At 45.8% G+C, this 22,405-nt stretch overlaps 1 long non-coding RNA gene across 1 annotated transcript; it reads left to right on the top strand.

Annotated features, from left to right (window-relative positions):
- The first annotated feature begins 4,597 nt into the window (after positions 1–4,597).
- LOC121160198 lies at positions 4,598–15,086 on the top strand. The gene is made up of 4 exons (XR_005884520.1): positions 4,598–4,717; positions 6,859–6,865; positions 14,503–14,507; positions 15,072–15,086. It is a non-coding gene; the product is annotated as an uncharacterized LOC121160198 (long non-coding RNA).
- Positions 15,087–22,405: the final 7,319 nt, after the last annotated feature.

Here is a 22,405-nt window from a genome sequence, read left to right as displayed (position 1 = left end):
TTGTTGAAAGTCAGATATACAGCAGGAGAAGTGACAGAGAGGAGGATCTTCCATCCACTGGTTCACTCCCCAAGCACCTGCAGTGGTCAGAGCTTCTCTGATCCAACGCCAGAAGCCTGAAGATTCGTCTAGGTCTCCCATGCAGGTACAGAGTGCCACGACTTTGCACTGTCCTTGACTGCTTTCCCAGCCCAGAAGGAGGGAGCTGAATAGATGTGGGGTGGCCAGGAATAGAACAAGTTACTGTATGGGATTCTGGCACATGCAGTGTGAGGATTTTAGCCTCTAGGCTAGCGCTCTTGGACGGGAAATCATTTAAAATTATACTTTTAAAAGATGTGTGAGTTTTTGTAAATATTTATTTGTTTATTTGAAAGGCAGTGTTTTCAAAGATTGAGGGAAAGATAGATATTGCTTCTGCTGGTTCACTGTCCAGTGAATGGTTGCAGGGGCTAGAGTGGGCCAGGCCAAAGCAAGGAGCCAGGAGCTTCTTCTTCATTGGGGTTTCCCATGCCAGAGGGCATCCTCCACGGTTTTCCCTGGAGCATAATCAGGGTGCTAGCCTGTAACAATACATTTTTTAAAGTTGTATTTATTTTTACTGCCAAGTCACATATGCAGAGGAGGAGAGATAGAGAGATCTTCTGTCCACTGACTCACTCCCCAAGTGATCACAAAGGGTGGAGCAAGGAGCCAGGAAATTCTTGCAGGTACCGGGTGTGGGTGCAGGATGCCAAGGCCTTGGGCCATCCTTGACTACTTTCCCAGGCCACAAGCAGGGAGCTGGATGGGAAGTGGAGCTGCCGGGATTAGAACCAGTGCCTGTATGCGATCCTGGTGTGTTCAAGGCGGACTTTAGCCACTAGGCCACTGTGCTGGGCCCATGAAGAGAATTCTTAAGTTCCAACTTGTCAGTATTTATTTTTTCAAAAGATTTGTTTATTTGTACTTGAAAGGCAGATTCACAGAGAGAAAGAGAGATCTTCCATCTGCTGGTTCACTCTCCAAATGGCTGCAGCTGCTGGGAGCTGAGCCAAACCTAAGTCAGGAACCAGGAGCTTCTTCCAGGGTCCCATGCAGATGCAGGGTCCCAGGGTTGCTTTCCCAGGCCACAAGCAGGGAGTTGTCTGGGAAGTGGAGCAGACAGGTTATAAACTGATGCCCAAATTGGTTTCCTGTGCTTGTGAGGCAAGGATTTAGCCATTGAGTCATCCTGCTAGGCCCAACTGAAATTTATTTAAGTATTTTTGTTGTCCCCCTCATCTGCCACATTTTGTAGATGGTTTTTCAGTGTGGTATAAAAACTACGGGACAGGGCCCAGTGCTCCCTGAGCGGCTGAAATCCTTGCCTTGAATGTGCTGAGATCCCATTTTGGAACCGATTCCAATCCTGGCGGACCCTGTTCGCATCCAGCTTCCAGATTGTGGCCTGGGAAAGCAGTAGAGGACAGCCCAAAGCCTTGGGATTCTGTGCCTGTGTGGGAGACCAGGAAGAGGCTCCTGTCTCCTGGCTTCGGATTGGCTCAGCGCTGTCTGCCCATTGTGGCCACTTGGGGAGTGAATCATCGGGTGAATGATTTTCCTCTCGATGTGTCCTCCTCTGTGCCTATCTGAATTTCCAGTAACAAAATCAGTCTTAAAAATAACTGCTGAATAATACAAAATGCATTTTTAAAAATTTTGGCTTCATAGGAGAGGCAGACTTTACAGGGCGCCAAGGAGAGTTAGGGAAGAAGGGGCTTAGGTGGTCTGAAGGTGGGACCCACAGGCTGCTTCTGTGGAAGCTCCTGTATGGGTCCAGGGCCCAAGGCATCTTCAGTTGCTCTCTCCGGCCATAAGTAGAGAGCAGAATCAGAAGGGGAGCACCTGGCATTGCCACCACAGGGCTGAAGATGAGCTTGTTATACCATCATTGTTGCTCCAAAAGGGAAAATTTTGAGAAGATGTATTGTTTGATGGGGGGATTTTGACTTCCATATCTTTCTAAAATATTTTCTAAGAATTTAATGGTTATTTTTTTCTTTAGTCTCTCTCTCCCTCTTTAAGATTTATTTGTTTTGGGCCTGGTGCGATAGCGTATTAAAGTCCTGACTTAGGAGCTGGTATCCCATTTGGGCGCTGGTTCTAATCCAGGAGGCCCTGCTTCCCATCCAGCTCTCCCTTCTTGTGGCCTGGGGAAGCAGTCGAGGACGGTTCAGAGCCTTGGGACCCTGCACCCGCATGGGATAACCAGAAGAGCTCCTGTCTCCTGGCTTCGGATCAGCTTAGCTCCAGCAATTGCGTCTGATTGGGGAGTGAATCATTGGATGGAAGATCTTCCTCTCTGTCTCTCTCCCCCTCTGTATATCTGCCTTTCCAATACAAATTTTTAAAAATGCATCTAAAAAAGATTTACTTATTTTATTGAAAAGGCAGATTTACACAGAGATGGAGAGAAAGATCTTCAATCTCCCGGTTCACTCCCTAAATGGTCATACCATCTGGAGCTGAGCCAATCTGAAGTCAGGAGCCTGGAGCCTCTTCAGCATCTCCCATGTTGGTGCACGGTCCCAAGGTGTTGGCCCATCCTCTATTGATTTCTCAGGCTGGAAGCAGGGAGAGGGATGGGAAATGGGGCAGTCAGGGCTCGAATCCCATATGGGATCCTGCACGTGCAAGGTGAGCATTTAGCCACTGAGTCGTAATGCTGAGCCATTCCTTAGTCTCTTGTAATAAGATAACTGATGAAAAATGTCTTAATATTGGTGAGGTAGAGGGTCGATGTACCTAAAAAATATTTTCTTCTGTTGATGAAATGCTGAATTGAATGGTAACTGAGAATAATCTGATGTACTTAATTTCCGTCTGAATCATAAAGTGAAACCAATTTGGAACGTTTTGGTTACTAATAGGAACCCTTTTTACACAGTAGAGAAACATATTTGCCTTACTAAAAAATGCTTGTTAGAAGTATTTTTTCTGTTTAGTTACTTGCTTGTTGTATGAGGTAAGCTAAAAAATGAGAAGTCTGCATGCTTTCAGAGAGAGAAAAGTGCTTTTATTCTGTAAGATTAATTTATTTTCACCCATCACTCAGTTCTTCTGATTTCTGTTTTAATGATCTAGGTAATGACTAGTGTGTGACTGAAGTTCTTGGGCCAACTAGCAAAACTTTGGGAACTTCAAGGATCTACTTTGAAAATCGCTGTGGTAGAGAGAAATATTCTGGCTCCATGTGCTGTGAGCAAGGTGAGGCTTGTACTTGGTTTATAGATTGGATCAGAGCCCAGTGCATTTATGAGAGCAGGCACTTCAGTAAGTTGGTGGGCAGCATTGCTTGTGAAGGAGGGTCTGACAGTGAGATGCATGCATGAAGAGACAGAATGGATGGAGTTCAGTTTTCGTTAGAGGTTATCTTATACAATGCTGTGAGATTAATGTGATGCATGCTCCTTAGATCATGTGATAGACAATGTGCAAAAGAAACAGCAACCTGCAAATGCCATATTTTGATGAGTGTGCGGATACCTGAACAAGTTTGTGGAAAATTGAATTAAAAGATAGATTTATTTTGGTACAGACAATCTTGAATTTATGCATTAGGTTTCTGTAAAGTTGACAAGAATGCAAATGGTAAAACCTGCATGGACTTTCCCATCTTTTCTTATCAAAATAAAAATCTATGTGAGTGACTTATTTATATGAAAGTCAGAGAGGTGGAGAGATCTCTCTGCTGAGTCACTTCCTAAATGTCTACAAAACACTAGGGCAAGGCGATCCTCAAGCCAGGGGGATGAAACCCTAGGTTCAGTCTCCCACATGGGTAGTAGAGGGCCCAAGACATTGGGCTATTATCTGTTGCCTTCCGAGGGATATTAGCACTGAGCTGGATTGGAAATAGAGCAGCCATGGCAGTACCCCGTGGATGCCAGTTTGCTTGGCCTGCTCTGCCTCCGTGTCTGTCTCCCAACAATAACTTCAGGGCCTGGTGCAATGGCTCAACAGGGTAATCCTCCCATTTAGGCACTGGTTCATTTTCTGGCTGCTCCACTTCCAGTCCAGCTCCCTGCTAGTGGCCTGGGAAAGCAGTGGAGGACGGCCCAAACCTTGGCACTCTGCACCTACCTTGGAGACCTGCAAGAAGCTCCTGGATCCTGGCTTCAGATTGTCGGCTCCAGTTGTTGTGGGCATTTGAGCAGTGAGCTACTCTGGAATATTTTCTGTCTCTCCTCTGTAGATCTGTCTTTGCATCAAAAATAAGTGAGTCTTAAGGAGTGTATAAATTAAAAAAAAATTTCTGATTCCAATTTCCATGAATCTACTGATGTACAGTTGAGTAGTGTTCTGTGTTGAGCTTGTCATTTTTTTTCTCTGTTTCATAAGGTGGAATGTATTTGAGGATTGCTGTTACTCTGCAGTCTTATGTGGATATATGAGTTTTACTTGTGCTTGTAAGTCAGGTTAGTGGTTGTGACAAGCGTTATCTCATAGGGTAATAGCTCAGTAAGTAAGTGGGAAGAATTTAGACTAGCGCTTGCCAAAATTTGTGTCAACCTTAGAGTGATAATTTTTTAATATTTATTTTATTTTTTTTTGTTGAAAGTCAGATATACAGCAGGAGAAGTGACAGAGAGGAAGCTCTTCCATCCACTGGTTCACTCCCCAAGCACCTGCAGTGTTCAGAGCTTCTCTGATCCAACGCCAGAAGCCTGAAGATTCGTCTAGGTCTCCCACGCAGGTACAGAGTGCCACGACTTTGCACTGTCCTTGACTGCTTTCCCAGCCCAGAAGGAGGGAGCTGAATAGATGTGGGGTGGCCAGGAGTAGAACTAGTTTCTGTATGGGATTCTGGCACATGCAGTGTGAGGATTTTAGCCTCTAGGCTAGCGCTCTTGGACGGGAAATCATTTAAAATTATACTTTTAAAAGATGTGTGAGTTTTTGTAAATATTTGTTCATTTATTTGTTTATTTGAAAGGCAGTGTTTTCAAAGATTGAGGGAAAGACAGATATTGCTTCTGCTGGTTCACTGTCCAAATGGTTGCAGGGGCTAGAGTGGGCCAGGCCAAAGCAAGGAGCCAGGAGCTTCATTGGGGTTTCCCATGCCAGAGGGCATCCTCCACGGTTTTCCCTGGAGCATAATCAGGGTGCTAGCCTGTAACACTACATTTTTTAAAGTTGTATTTATTTTTACTGCCAAGTCACATATGCAGAGGAGGAGAGATAGAGAGATCTTCTGTCCACTGACTCACTCCCCAAGTGATCACAAAGGGTGGAGCTGAGCCGATCCAAAGCCAGGAGCCAGGAAATTCTTCGAGGTACCTGGTGTGGGTGCAGGATGCCAAGGCCTTGGGCCATCCTTGACTGTTTTCCCAGGCCACAAGCAGGGAGCTGGATGGGAAGTGGAGCTGCTGGGATTAGAACCAGTGCCTGTATGCGATCCTGGCGTGTTCAAGGCGAGGACTTTAGCCACTAGGCCACTGTGCTGGGCCCATGAAGAGAATTCTTAAGTTCCAACTTGTCAGTATTTATTTTTTCAAAAGATTTGTTTATTTGTACTTGAAAGGCAGATTCACAGAGAGAGAAAGATCTTCCATCTGCTGGCTCACTCTCCAAATGGCTACAGCTGCTGGGAGCTGAGCCAAACCTAAGTCAGGAACCAGGAGCTTCTTCCAGGGTCCCGTGCAGATGCAGGGTCCCAGGGTTGCTTTCCCAGGCCACAAGCAGGGAGTTGTCTGGGAAGTGGAGCAGACAGGTTATAAACTGATGCCCAAATTGGTTTCCTGTGCTTGTGAGGCAAGGATTTAGCCATTGAGTCATCCTGCTAGGCCCAACTGAAATTTATTTAAGCATTTTTGTTGCCCCCCTCATCTGCCACATTTTGTAGATGGTTTTTCAGTGTGGTATAAAAACTACGGGACAGGGCCCAGTGCTCCCTGAGCGGCTGAAATCCTTGCCTTGAATGTGCCGAGATCCCATTTTGGAACCAATTCCAATCCTGGCGGACCCTCTTCGCATCCAGCTTCCTGATTGTGGCCTGGGAAAGCAGTAGAGGACAGTCCAAAGCCTTGGGATTCTGTGCCTGTGTGGGAGACCAGGAAGAGGCTCCTGTCTCCTGGCTTCGGATTGGCTCAGCGCTGTCCATTGTGGCCACTTGTGGAGTGAATCATCGGGTGAATGATTTTCCTCTCGATGTGTCCTCCTCTGTGCACGTCTGACTTTCCAATAACAAAATCAGTCTTAAAAATAAGTGCTGAATAATACAAAATGCATTTTAATTTTTTTAAAAAATTTATTTTATTTTTATTGGAAAGGCAGATATACAGAGAGGAGAGACAGAGAGGAAGATCTTCCATCCGACGATTTACTCCCCAAATGAGCACAATAGTCGATGCTATGCCAACCTGCAGCCAGGAGCCTCTTCCGGGTCTCCCATACGGGTGCGGGGTCCCAAAGCTTTGGGCCATCCTCGACTGCTCTCCCGGGCCACAGGCAGGGAGCTGGAAGGGAAGCAGGGCTGCCGGGATTAGAACCAGCGCCAATATGGGATGCTAGGTGTGCAAGGTGAGGACCGACCTTAACCACTGCACCATCGTGCCGGGCCCCCCCAAAAATTTTTTTGTCTTCATATGAGAGGCAGACTTTACAGGGCACCAAGGAGAGTTAGGGAAGGAGGGGCTTAGGTGGTCCGAAGGTGGGACCCACAGGCTGCTTCTGTGGAAGCTCCTGTATGGGTCCAGGGCCCAAGGCATCTTCAGTTGCTCTCTCCGGCCATAAGTAGAGAGCAGAATCAGAAGGGGAGCACCTGGCATTGCCACCACAGGGCTGAAGAAGAGCTTGTTATACCATCATTGTTGCTCCAAAAGGGAAAATTTTGAGATGTATTGTTTGACGAGGGGATTTTGACTTCCATATCTTTCTAAAATATTTTCTAAGAATTTAATGGTTATTTTTTTTTCTTTAGTCTCTCTCTCCCTCTTTAAGATTTATTTGTTTTGGGCCTGGTTCGATAGCCTATTAAAGTCCTGGCTTTGCACGAGCTGAGATCCCATTTGGGCGCTGGTTCTAATCCAGGAGGCCCTGCTTCCCATCCAGCTCTCCCTTCTTGTGGCCTGGGGAAGCAGTCGAGGACGGTTCAGAGACTTGGGACCCTGCACCCGCATGGGAGAACCAGAGGAGCTCCTGTCTCCTGGCTTCGGATCAGCTTCGCTCCAGCCATTGCGTCCGATTGGGGAGTGACTCGTTGGATGGAAGATCTTCCTCTCTTTCTCTCTCCCCCTCTGTATATCTGCCTTTCCAATAGAAATTTTTAAAAATGCATCTAAAAAAGATTTACTTATTTTATTGAAAAGGCAGATTTACACAGAGATGGAGAGAAAGATCTTCAATATCCCGGTTCACTCCCTAAATGGTCATACCAGCTGGAGCTGAGCCAATCTGAAGTCAGGAGCCTGGAGCTTCTTCAGCATCTCCCATGTTGGTGCACGGTCCCAAGGTGTTGGCCTGTCCTCTATTGATTTCTCAGGCTGCAAGCAGGGAGAGGGATGGGAAATGGGGCAGTCAGGCCTCGAATCCCATATGGGATCCTGCACGTGCAAGGTGAGCATTTAGCCACTGAGTCGTAATGCTGAGCCATTCCTTAGTCTCTTGTAATAAGATAACTGATGAAAAATGTCTTAATATTGGTGAGGTAGAGGGTCGATGTACCTAAAAAATATTTTCTTCTGTTGATGAAATGCTGAATTGCATGGTAAGTGAGAATAATCTGATGTTCTTAATTTCCGTTTGAATCATAAAATTAAACCAATTTGAAATTTTTGGTTACTAATAGGAACCCTTTTTACACAGTAGAGAAACATATTTGCCTTACTAAAAAATGCTTGTTAGAAGTATTTTTTCTGTTTAATTATTTGCTTGTTTTATGAGTTAAGCTAAAAAATGAGAAGTCTGCATGCTTTCAGAGAGAGAAAAGTGCTTTTATTCTGTAAGATTTATTTATTTTCACCCATCACTCAGTTCTTCTGATTTCTGTTTTTAATGATCTAGGTAATGACTAGCGTGTGACTGAAGTTCTTGGAGCAACTAACAAAACTTTGGGAACTTCAAGGATCTGCATCTCACCCTCAGGTACCTAGCAACTCAACCCGAAGCCTAGTATCTTGACAAGATAGGCTGGAGTACAGCAGGATATTCCCCAATTTGCTGCTGCTCTGTGCCACACATTGTCTCTGTTTTCTCCAGCTGCTGACACAACATGTCCTGGGTCTCATCCTCAGCCTCCCCTGTCCCTCACAGCCATCACATGGCTCACATAGTCGTTCGCCATGTTTGCCAAATCACGTCCCAGCACTTAGTTCTTATGGCCACTAGCTCAGTCCCAGTGCTCTTGCATATTCTTGCTAAGAGCCACTACAATCATTGCGTGTGTCTCGACACTATACTGAGCCGATGATGTATTGTCATGTCCATGTTGTTTGCTCAGATCCATTGTAATGCGTGTGGACCTATTCACAGTGTAGTGCCTGGCTCACATACCTGAGCATACTCATCTGCTAACAGTTCTGCTCTAAGAAGCCCCTCCTAGCACCATCGTGTATTGCTCGTCTAGGACCACCTTCAAAGGTGTGTGCCTCCTGGTTATCCTCTGGTGGGACAGTATCACCATGCCAAAGCTGCCCCAGCCAAGGAATGACAGAAAGTTCAGCTCAGACAAGTGAAGAAGTTTTCTCAGTCTGCCTTGAGGAGTTTATCTGCTTTCTCTCTAATCTGGAGCCCTAACAATGTTACCTAAGGGGCCAGGGTTGAAGGGGAAGGACAGCAGTGGGACTAGCTGCTTAGGAATGTCTGTCATGATGTATGATCAACTTGGAAGTATGCATATCAAGTGTCTGTGGGAAAAAAAAAACATGAGCAATTTAGGTGAGCAAAATACATTGGAAGTCCAGTGGGACTCAGGCAAAGCTATTTTGTGTGATGGGGTGCATCTGGCTAATGGCAAAGGGGGCAGTTAGCAGGTGTGAAAAGAGGACAGGAGATTGCCAGTTCCCTGACATAGTACTGGGTTTTGAGCATGGCTAAGCAAAGGTATCTGCTTCTGTATCTGATTGGTCTAAAGTGTAAGTTGGTTGAATTATAAGTCATTTCAGTTGATTAATTTGTAGTGCACACCACCTGAATTGCTTGAAAATACATGCCTGCAGTGTCAATGAGAGCTTAAAATCCCCCTGACTTTGGTGATGGAGTCACTTGGAGGGCCATCAGACTAGGTGAGTCATTCCTAATGGCTTTTTCCTCTGCATTTGGTTAGGGGGAAATACAGAAGCAAATAGACTCCATGAGTGTCCCCTAAGTACCCATGACCAACATTAAGCAGCTAATGCCAGCTTTGTTTCAGCTACACCCCATTTCCTTTCAATTCACTTCTCCCAGCCTGTTGGCCCGGGTGGGCTTGAAACAACCCCCATCTATTGAATTGTAAACATTTTAATATAAATACAATACAAGGAATGTTTGCAAGGATTTATTTTTATTGGAAAGTCAGGTATGCGGAGAGGGAAAGAGCCAGGGAGGAAGATCTTCTGAATTTCAACACACAATTTCATTATCATAGATTGAAAAAGTCCTCATTATTTCTCCAATATCACTGAATGCTTAATTAGCATTCAAGTTTACTTGTCCATTTTTATCAAGTTGTTTCTTTTTAAAAAAAAATTATTTGAAGGAAGAGTCAAGTGAGACCCACTTACTGTATTTGTTTGGGTTTTTGTTTGTTTCTAATCTGTAGGTTCCTTTCCACTAACATCCATACATTAATTTTTTTACTACATTATCTGAAATAACTAAGAAGGAAGGTTGTCTAAGATTGGGTAACCCATTTGCCTGTCATCTGGAGGGGCCTAACAGTGTGGCATGAGGGTGATAATGGTGAAATGCATGTGGATGAATCATCGTTAGCAAGCCACAGAGCGCAGTGACGCAGGATGCCCATCTGGGATACATAACAAGCCCTGCTGTGGCGAAGTGCTCCTGAACGCGTGCTCCCGTGACCTGCAAGCTGCCACTAGACCTGTATCACAGATGCTACCATTAGGCTAAGACCCCATCCCTAAGCCATCAGTCATCAACCATTAGCAAGCACTTTAGTTTCTTGATATCTACTTAATATTTTTAATGTCTACTTGAGTCTAAACCATAAAGGAACAGCCCTGTCCTTGAAACTGATATTTCGCAACAACAACAACTGGCGATTTGCTCTGCAGTTCCCCACTCTGTGTTTTGCTGATTGAATTCCTGCGGTGTCATTTAGCAGATACACCAACCATTACCTAGGACTCCAGGCTGTGTCAACTTCCATCTTGACTGAGAGTGGGTAGCAGGAACGTCAAGTGGAGTTGTAGACCGTAGATGTTACGTTCTTTTCCAGCTTACATCAGCAATAACTGTGAAAGTTGAGGCTGTAAGTCTGTGCCCAGATCCTCTAACCATGAGAAGAATAGTCCAGGCCAGGGGGAGGGAGAGGGGAGGTCATGGTCACTGCGCATCCGCACGGGGAAGGTGTGTAGGAACGGAGAAACGTCATCACAGAAGCAAAGCACAAGTATATTTGTTTCTGTACTCGATGTGGCTCCATGCTGAGAGAGGAGGTGGAAGAGAACCTCTTTTTCCTGAGAATGCCACAGGGAAAGATGCGCTCTTGCTGCAAGAGGCTTGGGTTTCAACTGAGGAAGGGGGATGGGGAGCAGATGAAATGATGGACAGATTGCTTTACAGTGGAAAAGCTTGCCGGCAAAATCAGCAGAGCGCATGGTGGAGATGAGCTGTAGGCACAGCACAGCACTGGGATGGAAAGATGAGAAGTAAGGGGAAAGAACGGGGAAGGCAAGAATGTGTGCAGCAGTCATGTTGTTCATTCTTTCTGGATGACTAAGTGTTGATGGGCTAAAACTACTTGCTCTAATCGCTAACGCAGCATCTCTCTTACACAAGAATTATGCACTGTTTTGATGCTTGTCTTTTTTTTTTAAGATTTATTATTATTTTTTTTTATTGGCAAGGCGGATATACAGACAGGAGGAGAGACAGAGAGGAAGATCTTCCTTCCAATGGTTCACTCCTCAAGGGGTCACAACAGCCAGTGCTGCACCAGTCCGAAGCCAGGAGCCAGGAGCCCTTCTGGGTTTCCCACTTGGGTGCAGGGTCCCAAGGTTTGGGCCATCTTTGACTGCCTTTCCAGGCCACAAGCAGGGAGCTGATGGGAAGCAGGGCTGCCGGATTAGAACTGGCAACCATAGGGATCCCGGCACGTGTAAGGCGAGGATCTTAACCACTATGCTACCGCACCAGGCCCTGATGCTGGTCTTACAGCTAACGGGACCCAGGCTTAGACATTTCCAAAGGCCGTGCCGTATGCGGATACGCCGTAGCTCCAGCTCGCAGTCAGAGCTCTGACACTGAGGGGATCTGTGCTTTCATGTGCTCCTTGATGTTGATGCTTCGAAGTCTTCATGGTCATCAGACATTTTGCTGTTCTAGAAAGTATGAGTTGTCAAAATATTTCAGAAATTTATGGTATTAAAAGCACTTTTTTGAGAAAAGTTTCATTAAGTTATTTGAAAGTGTTAGAGGGAGAGATGGAGAGCTGGATGGGAAGCAGGGGTGCCGAGATTAGAACCGGTGTCCATATGATGGATGATTTTTATTTCATTACCATATCAGGAGATTCATGTTTTTTTTTTTTTTAAGATTTATTTTATTTTTGTTGGAAAGGCGGATATATAGAGAGGAGAGACAGAGAGGAAGATCTTCCATCTGATGATTCACTCCCCAAGTGAGCCCAACAGGCCGATACTATGCCGATCCGAAGCCAGGAGCCTCCTCCGGGTCTTCCATGCGGGTGCAGGGTCCCAAAGTTTTGGGCCATCCTTGACTGCTTTCCCGGGCCACAGGCAGGGAGCTGGATGGGAAGTGGGGCTGCTGGGATTAGAACCGGTGCCCATATGGGATCCCGGGCGTGCAAGGTGAGGACCTTAACTGCTGCGCCATCGCGCTGGGCCCTTGACTCTTCCTGAGACTTCCATTGTAGCTACCATCTTGTCTAGTTTAACGTACAGGTTCTACAGGTTCTATTCTACTTTGATGGTGTTTAACCTTTACTGTTATTCTACTCTGTTTTGTTTTTCTCATGCTGGTAAAGTCTTCTGGGAGCAGAATCCACTTACTTGACTTGCCTGCTGTCCCTGGGTGACTTTCTGGATCTCCAGGCCTGGTTATCGTCTCAGTGGGAAATTGTGGAGACGTGTGCTTGGTTGATGCTGCTTCAGTATGTGGGTGTAGAGTGGAGTCTAGGGCATCTCTGGACATTCCCGTTTCTCCTTTTGCAAGTTAATGGGAAAGCCCACCAACAGCCTCATTATAGATTAGGATATGGAAAGTCCTATGACTTTCCTGCTGGTTCCCCGTAAGTGTCACGGACATAGCGATAGCCCAGGGTGTCTGTTGGAGAATGGGGCTGCCTGCAGGTGGCTCTAGTTGTGGTGCAATGCTTGGAGCTGCCCACTGGTTCTTTGTTCAACTTTTTCTCCCCCTAGTCTTTTAGTGATATGAGGATTTTTTTAAAACCTTTTTTCCCCCCAAGGTGCATGTTCTTTGCACATAGATTGGTGATACGTAAGATGGAAAGAAAGATTAAAAAGCATCATGTAGTCATTCTTCAAGCCTTCCACCTAACTATATTTTATCACTTCCTGAAATTTTAAGTGAATTTAGATTGCCGAGCAAGGGTTCACTCCCCGTTGCTCAGTGGAAACTGGCCGTGGCACCAGCTTCATTGGGAATTGAGCTGGCAAGGAAACAAGAGAAAAGAGACCAGGTTCAAATCTGTCTAGCAATCACAGGGTGAAGGCAGGGGGTCGCTCCAGGGAAGGGTGGTTAGGGCTCAGCTTAGGCTAATTTATCCTATGATCTGGGCAACAGAGGATGCAAGGACACACACTGGCAGCCCTATTAGTTGCCAGCAGCACAAGCAGAGGCTTTGCTTGCTGTGCCTCAATGACAATCCCAGCCTGGATTTTTTAAAAATAAAACTTTTAGCTTAGAATATTTTAGAAAGTTTATGGAGTCAGAGTTCCCACATCCCTCAAACCCCATTCCTCTTATTCTTGGCTTTGGTTTCTCAGAACTATTGAGACCACTTGAGCAGAACCTTCAAAGTGTAATCCACATTAGGAAACGTGGGATGACATTGGATCCCAGCTCCCTGCTCCCAGGTACTGAGGCAGCTGGGGGGCTGTGTGCGGCTACTCCCCTAATTTCCCCTCTTGCCCTGGATACAGGAGGAAGAAAGGGCCAATTTTGTCTCACCCTAGTCCTCAACCGCTTTCTCCTAGTCCTCAACCCTTCCCACCCTAGTCAACTATGCAAGCATCATCAAAAACAAAAGGTTAAAAAAATTTTAAATGGGGTCCTGGGTATTTTGTACACTACAGAATAGTGTATAAATATTTATATGGTATAAAAACTACATTTTAATTATAAAAATATGAATAAGGGCCTAGAGCAGTAGCCTAGTGACTGAAGTCCTCATTTTACATGTGCCAGGATCCCATATAGATGCTGGTCCTAATCCCGGTGGCCCTGTATCCCATCCAGCTCCCTGCTTGTAGCCTGGGAAAGCAGTCGAAGATGGCCCAAAGCCTTTGGGACCCTGCACTCATATGGGAGGCCCAGAAGAAGCTCCTGGCTCCTGGCTTTAGGTCGGCTCAGCTCTGCCCATTGCGGCCACTTGGGAAGCAAATGAGTGGACAGAAGATCTTTCACTCTGAATCTCCTTCTCTGTATATGCCTGTCTTTCCGATAAAAATAAATACATCTTTAAAAATAAATTAAAAGCACTGTGATGGACAGATTGGTGCAGGAGTTGAACTGCTGCCTAGGTCAGGACACCATAGCGGCACTGATTTGGATCTGACTGATTTCAGCCCTGGTGTTGCAGGAATTTTGACTCCGAGTATGGCAGCAACCTCAAATTCTTGTCTCGCAGGAAAGAAGAATTTTCATGCGGACACAGTTTAGTTTTAACGCAAGATTTATTAGGAAAGTTGAGAAGAGAAGACTCCCGTCCTAGTGATGGGAGGGGGCTTTGAGATAGAAAGGACCCTTACCTCCTGCCATAGTGGCAGGAGGAAAAGTAAAAAAGAACCCTAGTGCTCTGCCATAGTGGTGGGAGGCAAAGAAGAAAAACCCGTATGAATGGTGGGGAATGCACCTTTTAAAGGTTTCCCTCAAAGATGTTTCTCCATGAACAAAGAAAATTCCTAGTTTCCATGGTACCTGGCCTTGGGACAAAAGGCCACAGAGGTGCTAGACATAGGACATTCCAGGCCTTGGGCAGATGTGTATTACTTCTTCCTGCTCTCCTTTCAATGATAAAGAGATCGGCCTGAGACCCTCCCACAGTGGCCGGAGGTAATGGCCGATACTTCTGGTGGGGAATTGATATGCTAATAGCACCCCTGTCCCTGGGAGAGTGAGTTCAAGACATGGTGGGGAAATTCTCTTTTACTCAGGGACCCAGAATACCCTAACTGCCTACTACCCACTCTAACTCCTCTCTCACTGGGATTTGGCTTCCCCATGCAGGTCCCTGCTAATGCACCCTGAAACAGTGGGTGGTGATTCACGTTCTTGAGTCCATGGCACTGACGTGTACGACCCAGATGCAGTTTCTGGCTCCTGGTTCACCCTGGCCTAGCTCCAGCTGTAGCAACCATTCGGGGAGTGCACCAACAGATGGAAGAACCCCGCCCCCATTTCTCTCCCTCCTGTCCTTCAAATAAGTTTTTTTTTTTAAAGCTTCTAATTCCCTTTTTTTTTTTTTTAAAGATTTATTTTTTATTACAAAGTCAGACATACAGAGAGGAGGAGACACAGAGAGGAAGATCTCCTGTCCGATGATTCACTCACAAAGTGAGCCCAACAGCCAGTGCTGTGCCGACCCGAAGCCAGGAGCCAGGAACCTCCTCCAGGTCTCCCAGGCAGGTGCAGGAACCCAAGGCCTTGAGCCATCCTCGACTGCTTTCCCAGGCCACAAGCAGGGAGCTGGATGGGAAGTGGAGCTGCCGGGATTAGAACCGGTGCCCATATGGGATCCCTGCGTGTTTAAGGCAAGGACTTTAGCTGGTACGCCACGCCGCCAGGCCCTAAGTCTGTAATTCTAAACAGCATTTTAATTATGATTCTCATCTTCTCTGAGGTTGGACTCCCAGGAAGAAAATCACTTTTCAGACATTACCTTTCCTTATATTGCCTTGATTTCCTAAAGGAAGAGATTCAGGGCATGGTCACCTTATTGGGGATTTACTCTGGGTTCACTCCACATTTCAAGACACAGATCTCATCCTCCACCTGTGTCTACCGGGACTAATGAGGATGAGCATGTGCAGTCAGTCACATGAAGTAGTTATGAAGGAAATAACAGGTTCAATGGTGGGTCTGAAATCCGGTAACTGGTATTTTTCAAAATTATTAGTCGTTCAAAAGGAAACAAGTCTGAAGAAGGGCCACAGGGAAACGGGGCTTAGGGAGGTGTATTTGCTCCTACAGAGCAACCCAGAGTCTCCATTCTCCCAGTTATTTGCTGCCAATGCTGAACTGGAATAGTTGATCGATTTGTTCTGCTCTCCTTCCTCTGCTATGACACTAGATCTCCTCTGCAGAACCCAGTGGGTGCCATATCTTCCAAGTGAATCTAGGCATGGGACCCACTGCTTCATCTTATTCACGAGGAAGCCCAGTTCTGACACATGTACTCCATGGGCAGACTACAGAACCTACAGTTCTCCCCAGGATTGGCGTTCTGAGTCCAGCAGTTCAGCTGGGGGGATCCTGAAAGGAACCTCATCTGAAGTGACCCCAGACCTGACCTTCCTGTGTGCCTGCCAGTTTGGAGTCTGGCTCAGTCTGTCATCAATATTAGCCTACACACAACACTGGTAGTTGCAATTGCTGGGTCAGTTCTATCTCCTGCAGAGCCCCCAGTTATGGAAATGTCTAAACATTGGTTACAGATAGACCTGGGAGACCGGAAGCATCCTTCTCCTGTCCCACATTGAGCTCCAGACCCTGCCTGGCCAGCATGGGGGAGGGCCTCATGATTTAGGATCCTGATCAACTTTGTAGGAAGCAGAAATTAACCTGAGAAGGGTTAGACCCCAGCTTTGAAGTTCATGGTTTCATTTTCTTTCAGCTCAGTGCAGAGATCAACCGGTTCCCCTTTGCTTTTACCCTCCTCCACAACCCTTCCTCAGCCTTACTCTGAGCAAGCCCTCCTCATTGATTGTCTTCATTTCCACAACAAAATATGATGAGCTCCCGCCTGTGATCTAGGCGAGGGGCAACCCTGCTTGTTTGGAATTGTGTCTTAGGTTGGAAAGTGCAATTTAGACTTGAAAGCCACATGTTTCTGTTCATTTAAAATGTGTTTGCTCTCCCTGTCTTTTGGCAGATTCCAACTTAGCTGCCCTGGGGCTTACGCTGAAGGGCTGCTCGGGCTGTACTCTCGCCTTGCCAATGGAGCAGCTGCAGCACTTGCGGTAGCCCTGGACCTATGTGCTGACTTCCAGGCCTCCGCTGCAGGTACTGCATGTGTGGAAGGACTTTCCTCCTCCCCTGGTTTGCAAGAAAATGCAGATGCAAATGCAGGAGTCCTCTCTGTGTGTCTACACTCCCCTGGGGCCCCTTAGAGTTCTTGATGTGCCCACCCCCGACCCCTCAAAGTGTGCAAGTCTCCAGGGCCAGTCTGCCTCCTGTGTTATTTTCCCTTTTTTTTTCTTTCTTTTTTTTTTTTGCCACAGGTGCCTGGGGGAAGGAGTGGGCGGGAAAGGTAATTTCCTCTGGGGTATAATGGGGCAGGAGGCAGAGAAGCCTGGATCGAATCCGGGGAGGGCTGAAACCATCTGCTACAAAGTTGACTCAGTCTTAATGAGAATCCCAGTGGAAAGAGGCCATGTTTTAGGATTGGGAGGAGGGGTGGGGAATCTTGATTATTTCTCTAACACCTCCCCTGGAGGTTCTTCCTCCAGGAAGAGTGCAGACCTGACTCAGAGGGCACTGTGTTCCACGGCTTGAGTGATCAGAGATCCCTAGGTTGAGGAAACCTTCATAGCTGGCCATGTCTGCAGCTTGTCATGAAAAGGACAATGTGTCTTATAATAAAACACAGGGCACACAGGTGCCTCTGCATTTCCTGCTTTCCACCTAGCCCCCTTCCTCCTAAGAGCCAGTGACAAACACTGCCATCCAAGTCCACCCCGAATGTAACTTTGAATAACTTCCCAAAGTGTTGCAAGTAAAAGAGACCTGTAAATCATTGTGGGGACAGTGGTGTGTGCACCATGCAAGGATTTACTCCTCTCCATTCTAGGATTCCAGCAGTGCTCTCATTGCTGCTTCCTTGAGGGCCCCTGAAACCACCTTCATATTGGCCTGTAAGACTCAGTGATGTGTGGACTTGTGGAAAGGGCATGGGATTGGCAGTCAGGTGAAATCCACCCACGTTCATGCGCTGGATGGGGTGAGTATGTGATGGACAGCAAGGGGAGATCGGCACACTTGTACGAGCAGGGTGTGTGCGTGTGTGTGTGTGTGTCACACAGGGAGCATGTGATGAGGTGGGGTTGATGGTGGTGACCATGGTAGCATTGTGTGTGGGGGCACCGAGCTTGCTGAGCTGTGGTCCCTGTGAGACCTGTTGAGACTGAAGGGCCAAGGGAGCCATTAGAGGAGGTATCTGAGGCAGGAAGCCTTCCCCAGCTGCAGGTTGACAGGGACAGAAGGAAAGGTAAGACAGGCTATGCTGAACATGGTATTGGTGCTTCAGATGCCAGGAAGAGGGTGGGCTTTCCTGCCTGTGGGCTTGAGGAGCACTCAGGAAGTACACTCCCAGTCAGCCTGTCCCTGTAGCCTGGCTTGCCCCTCCACATCTGCTTGGCCCTGGTCAATGGTCCCCAATCACAAACACACAGGGTTTAGGGTCTTGTATCCCTGCAGAGCCCAAGTGGGGGAAATGGAGACCCTCGGGATACTGCCACAATCCTTGGTTGCAGAAAAAAAGTGCAAGACAAAGGAGCAAAGGAAGGAGGGTGAGAAAAAGGAGAAAGAAAAATGGAAAACTGGGAAGAGAGCAGTCGGCCAAGCCACAGATAAACACAGCGAAGGAAACCCTTCACTCCCAGGGCACAGTTGGTATGCAACTCCCCAGCCTGGTAGGGCACCCACTGGTGGCCGAGCCCAGTGCAGGATGCAGGGAGGCCGGGCAGCAGGAGCTGGACTCCACTCCAGGTGGCATCCGGATACTTGGGTGCCCTAGGCACCTGCAGGCCTCCCAGGGCAGGGCGTGGGTTCACCCCACACACTTTTCAGGGAGGTGAGCAGCCTGCCTGTGAGTGGCAACACTTCTGCCCTGGAGGAATTCTGCAGCTGCTTTGCAGGCTCTGAGCTTGTCTTTCCTTCTCCCTCTGTGTTCCACTTCAGGGTGTGCCCGTGGATTGGGAAATGTACAAATACCACAGACACCACCAGAACTCTCAGGCGGGTGAGTTGATGGTGCGTGAATTCCAGCACACACAGAGTAACAGGTGCCTGTTGGAGGCAAAACCGTGTTTGATTTCTCCCTTGCTGTGGTCCTCTCAGCCCCGCTTAGGAAAGCCAGGTTTTAGTTTGCTTAATTTGGGAAATCAGTCTCTTTTTAACTATCCCAGTGCTTCTGTTTGGATATGTTTGGTTTTTAAATGCTCAGGTATGCATCTGATAAACTCCCAGATTCTCCTGCCTTATTTTTGTTTGTTTAATCTCTTTTACTACTAATGGAAATGATCAGTCCAAGCCCAGGAGCCAGGAGATTCTTTCAGGTCTCCTAAGCCGGTGGCTTTGGGCTGTCCTCAACTGCTTTCCCAGGCCACAGGCAGGGAGCTGCACTCACTTGGGGGACCAAGAAGGGGTGTGATTGAGTGAATATAAACTTCTTTTTTTTTTTTTATTGTTGCTTGCATTGTATTATGTAGTACAGTTTTATAGGCGCTGGGGATTCCCCCCACCCCTCCCATACCCCTCCCCCCATGGTGGATTCCTCCACCTTGTTGCATAACCATAGGTCAAGTTCAGTTGAGATTCATTGCTTGCAAACACATGCCTAGCATAAAGTTCAGCGTCTTATTGTCCAGATAAGTTCAGTGGCCTCTTGGGGAGACCTTCTATGGTCTGAAGATAGGTCTAACAGAGTAAAGATCCGGTCAGTTAAAAGCCCCAACAAGGCCTCAGTATCAATATACAACATTATGGAATTAATTGACATAGTAATGGGTAAACAATATGTTAAAAATAATGCAAGTTCCATTCTTCGAAACATCTGGGTTGAGACAGTATCAATGACAGGTTCAAAAAATAACAAACAACCAAACAAAAATTACAGGTTAAATCAAGGCAAACATGTGGTATCTAATCTTTTGGGATTCACTCATTTCCCTTAGCATTATAGTTTCCAGTTGTGCCCATTTAGCCACAAAGAACTGCATTTTGTTTTTTTTAATAGCTGAGTAGTATTCCATGGAGTAGATGAACCAAAGCTTTCTTATCCAATCTTCTGCTGATGGGCATTTCGGTTGCTTCCATGTTTTTGCAATTACTGATTGTGCTGCAATGAACATAGGGATGCATGTTGGTTTGTCGTAAAACAGGTGTTTTGGATATATTCCTAGGAGTGCTATTGCTGGGTCATATGGTATGCAGATTTTGAGTTGTTTGAGTGTTCTCCAGACTGATTTCCATAGAGGCTGTACCAATTTGCAGCTCCACCAGCAGTGGAGTAGGGTTCCCTTTTCCCCGCATCCTCGCCAGCAAGCGTCGTTGGTGTTCTTGTTTATGTGGGCCAATCTTACTGGTGTTAGGTGGTACCTCATCGATGTTTTAATTTGGATTTCCCTTATTGCTAGGGAGCTGGAACATTTTTTCATATGTTTGTTTGCCATTTGGACTTGTTCCTTTGTGAAATGTTTGCCCATTTCCCGTGCCCATTTCTTGAGTGGTTTGTTTGTTTTGGTTTTTTGGTTGTTTTGAAGTTCTTTGTATATCCTGGAAATTAGCCCCTATCGCCTATATCGTGTGCAAAGATCTTCTCCCACTCTGTGGGTTGCTTTTTTACTTTGTTGATTGTTTCCCTTGCTGTACAGAAGCTTCTTAGTTTGATGAGGTCCCATTTGTTTATTCTGTTCTCAACTGCTATTGCTTTTGGTGTCCTTCTTAGAAAGTCGGAACCTACTCCTAGGTCTTGCAGGGTATTTCCTACATTTTCCTGCAAGAGTTTGAAGGTTTCTGGATGTAGGTTTAGGTCTTTTATCCATGTAGATTGGATCTTGGTGTATGGTGATAGATGTGGGTCTATCTTTTTGTTTCTACAGGCTATCAGCCAGTTGTCCCAACAACATTTACTAAAGAGGCCTTCCCACTTGCTTGAGTTGTCATTGGTCTTTTTGTCAAAGATTAATTGGCTGTATTTGTGTGGGTTCCCTTTTGGTGCTTCTATTCTATTCCATTGATCTTCCTTTCTGTCTTTGTGCCAGTACCAGGCTGTTTTGATAACCACTGCTCTATAGTATGTCCAGAGGTCCGGGATTGTGATTCCCCCTGCTAACTTCTTATTTTTCAGGATGGTTCTAGCTATTCGTGGTTTTTTGTGTTTCCAGATGAACTCTTGAATCATTGTATCCAGTTCCGTGAAGAATGTTTTGGGCAATTTGATTGGAATTGCATTGAAAATGTATATTGCTTGTGGTAGTATAGACATTTTAATGATATTGATTTTGCCTATCCAGGAGCACGGGATGTTATTCCATCTTTTGAGGTTTTGTTCAATTTCCTTTTTAAATAGTTTGTAGTTTTCTTCGAATAGGTCTCCTACGCTTTTGGTTAAATTTATTCCCAAATACTTCATACTTCTCTCTGCTATTTTGAATGGTATCCTGTTGGTTAGATCTTCTTCCATCTTGGTGTTATTTGCGTACACTATGGCTGTTGATTTTCGTTCGTTAATTTTGTACCCAGCCACTCTGCCAAACTCTCGTATAAGTTCTAGCAGTTTCTGTATTGAGTCTCCTGGTTTTTCTATGTATAGGATTATGTCATCTGCATATAGTGAAAGCTTGACTTCTTCGTTTCCTATACGTATGCCTTTGATTTCTTTTTCTTGTCTTATGGCCTCTGCAAGTACCTCTAGGACTATGTTGAATAGCAGTGGTGATAGCGGGCACCCTTGTCTTGTTCCAGATCGCAGTGGGAAGGGTTCTAGCTTTTCTCCATTCAGTATGATACTGGCATTGGGTTTTTCATAAATTGCTTTGATTATGTTGTGGATTTTCCCATCTATGCCTACTTTGGCTAGAGTTTTTAGCATGAAGAGGTGTTGGATTTTGTCGAAAGCTTTTTCTGCATCTATTGAAACTATTATGTGGTTCTTGTTTTGCAGTTTTTGGATGTGGTTTATAACATTTATGGATTTCCGAATGTTGAACCATCCCTGCATTCCAGGGATGAATCCTACTTGATCCGGATGAATGATCTGTCTGATGATTTTTTGAATTCTATTGGCTAGGATTTTGTTGAGAATTTTAGCATCAATGTTCATCAGAGAAATAGGTCTGTAGTTTTCCTTCTCTGATGGTTCTCTGTCCGGTTTTGGGATTAAGGTGATGTTGGCTTCATAGAATGAGTTTGGGAGGGTTGCTTCCTCCTCTATTGTTTTGAAGAGCTTGTAGAGGATTGGGGTTAGTTCTGTTCGGAATGTTTTGTAGAATTCTGTAGTGAAGCCGTCTGGGCCTGGGCTTTTTTTCGTTGGGAGATCTTTGATGACTGTTTCAATCTCTACCTCGGTTATGGGTTTATTTAATTCTGCAGTTGCCTCCGGACTGAGTTTTGGTAAGTGGTGGGAGTCCAAGAACTTTTCTATTTCTTGGTGGTCCTCAAATTTGTGGGAGTACAGTTCTTTGTAGTAATTTCTAATTATTTTCTTAATGATTGCAGTGTCTGTTGTTATGTTGCCTTTTTCATCTTTAATGCTATTGATTCTCACTTTCTCTTGTTTTTTTTTGGTCAATCGGGCCAGTGGAGTGTCTATTTTGTTTATTTTCTCAAAAAACCAACTTTTTGATTTGTTGATTTTATGTATAGTTTTTTTGATTTCTATTTGGTTTATCTCCTCCCTTGTTTTGATGATTTCTTGTTTCCTATTGTGCGTGGGACTCTTCTGCTGCTGTTTTTCCAGATCCTGGAGGTGTGAGGTTAGTTCCTGTATTTGGCGTCTTTCTTGGGCCTTGACATGGGCTCCGATTGCGATGAATCTACCTCGTAGCACTGCTTTGGCGGTGTCCCACAAGTTTTG

Source organism: Ochotona curzoniae, unplaced genomic scaffold, assembly GCF_017591425.1.
Source record: "Ochotona curzoniae isolate NIBS_2020 unplaced genomic scaffold, NIBS_Ocur_1.0 contig_450, whole genome shotgun sequence".
NCBI lineage: Eukaryota > Metazoa > Chordata > Mammalia > Lagomorpha > Ochotonidae > Ochotona > Ochotona curzoniae.
The sequence above is the reverse complement of the archived record's forward strand: the minus strand, read 5'-3'. Positions and strand labels throughout refer to the sequence as shown.